Here is a 2566-nt window from a genome sequence, read left to right on the forward strand (position 1 = left end):
CACTTGTTAAGAAGGGAGGGGTGGAGATGCTGCATCAACTTTGGAATATTTTAACATTACATGAACCTTTTTACCCTTCAAAAATCTCAATCCTTTTGATACCTGAGAGTTGTAAATATTTATACGATTGTCACCATTTTATGAAAACAAGTGGGCAGAAATGAATAATCTTGATAAGGCTTACATCACCCCCAACATCCATCCGTCCTGTGTCAGACATACATCACCTCCACATCATGCAAGCATCACGCCGATATCCTACCTATGTCATCCCCAAAAACATGTCCGCATCATCCCAAAAACATGTCCACATCATCCCAAAAACAGGCCCACATCATCCCAAAAACATGACAACATCATCCCACAAACATGTCCACATCATCCCAAAAACATGTCCACATCATCCCAAAAACATGTCCACATCATCCCAAAAACAGGCCTACATCATCCAAAAAACATGTCCACATCATCCCAAAAACATGTCCACATCATCCCAAAAACAGGCCTACATCATCCCAAAAACATGTCCACATCATCCCAAAAACAGGCCTACATCATTCCAAAAACATGTCCACATCATCCCAAAAACATGTCCACATCATCCCAAGAACATGTCCACATGATCCCAAAATCAGGCCCACATCACTCCAATATATATTCCTCTTTGCAGTGCTGTCTTTATAAGGCAAGCAGATAGACAGGTTCATTTAAGGGTAAAATTTGAGACAGACTGTTGTTTTTAAAAATAAAATAATTTTAGTCACAGATTGACAGAATCGCTCAGAAGTTGCAGATTTGTTTTTGCATTACCTTGTCCGATTTTGCCTGTTTGTCTGGACAACAAACTGTCACCCGAAATGTCTGCAGGCAGGGCGTTGCATCTTGAATGCGTCAACGTGTCTGTTCCCGCACCCTCCATTTGAAAAGAGGACCCATGTACAGTATTCTGTTTCAAAGAACAAATTATTCATTCCTTCTTTGAACTTAATCTGGGAAGGCAATGGCCAAGTAACGTGACAGTATGTCTCATCCAGTAACCTTTATAAAAAGGATAAACAATGTCATTTTTCTGTGTCATCTTTCCAAACCGATAATACATATCTGCTCCACACGGGCAATACCTATCACCCCAAATCATCATCATCATCATCATCATCATCATCATCATCATCATCATCATCATCATATTTAACAGAGCTTCATTCTTTCTGAATATGTTCCTCATGGAAACGGGTTACAGTTAGGATTATTCTGGGTGGTTAGGGTTATGCTGGGTGGTGAGGGTTATGCTGGGTGGTTTGATCATGCTGGGTGGTTTGATCATGCTGGGTGGTTTGATCATGCTGGGTGGTTTGATCATGCTGGGTGGTTTGATCATGCTGGGTGGTTTGATCATGCTGTGTTGTTTGATTATCCTGGATGGTTTGATAATGTTTGGTGGTTTGATCATGCTGAGTGGTTTGATGATGCTGGATGGTTTGATTATGCTGGGTAGTTTGATCATGCTGGGTGGTTTGATCATGCTGTGTTGTTTGATTATCCTGGATGGTTTGATAATGTTTGGTGGTTTGATCATGCTGAGTGGTTTGATGATGCTGGATGGTTTGATTATGCAGGGTGATTTGGTCATGCTGGGTGGTTTGATCATGCTGTGTTGTTTGATTATCCTGGATGGTTTGATAATGTTTGGTGGTTTGATCATGCTGGGTGGTTTGATGATGCTGGGTGGTTTGATCATGCTGGGTGGTTTGATCATGCTGGGTGGTTTGATGATGCTGGGTGGTTTGATCATGCTGGGTGGTTTGATCATGCTGGGTGGTTTGGTCATGCTGGGTGATTTGATGATGCTGGGTGGTTTTATGATGCTGGGTGGTTTGATTATGCAGGGTGATTTGGTCATGCTGGGTGGTTTGATCATGCTGGGTGGTTTGATCATGCTGGGTGGTTTGATGATGCTGGGTGGTTTGATCATGCTGGGTGGTTTGATCATGCTGGGTGGTTTGGTCATGCTGGGTGATTTGATGATGCTGGGTGGTTTTATGATGCTGGGTGGTTTGATTATGCAGGGTGATTTGGTCATGCTGGGTGGTTTGATCATGCTGTGTTGTTTGATTATCCTGGATGGTTTGATAATGTTTGGTGGTTTGATCATGCTGGGTGGTTTGATGATGCTGGGTGGTTTGGTCATGCTGGGTGGTTTGGTCATGCTGGGTGGTTTGGTCATGCTGTGTGGTTTGATTATGCTGTGTGGTTTGATTATGCAGGGTGGTTTGGTCATGCTGTATAGTTTGGACATGCTGGGTGGTTGGATTATTCTGGATGGTTTGATCATGTTGAGTTGTTTTGCTGTACTGGGTGGTTTGATTTGCTGAATAGTTTGGTTTTACTGTTTGGCTTGCCGTAGTCTTCCTGCAATCAGTCAGGGCAGGGATGTGTAATTTGTTTCGGGTGCCGAAGGTAACTCATCTACCCGTCGCGAAGGACACTGTGGGATCTTGAACGTCCACCAACTAATGCCAGCAGATGGGACGCCCAGTTTTATGTCCATCTGAAAGACGGCACCACA

At 43.3% G+C, this 2566-nt stretch overlaps 1 pseudogene; it reads right to left on the reverse strand.

The window, feature by feature from the left end:
- Positions 1 to 1221: 1221 nt before the first annotated feature.
- Positions 1222 to 2296, reverse strand: LOC147014509 (uncharacterized; annotated as a pseudogene).
- Positions 2297 to 2566: the final 270 nt, after the last annotated feature.

Source organism: Eptatretus burgeri, chromosome 13 (assembly GCF_056783735.1).
Source record: "Eptatretus burgeri isolate ZD-2024b chromosome 13, Ebu_testis_v1, whole genome shotgun sequence".
Lineage (NCBI taxonomy): Eukaryota > Metazoa > Chordata > Myxini > Myxiniformes > Myxinidae > Eptatretus > Eptatretus burgeri.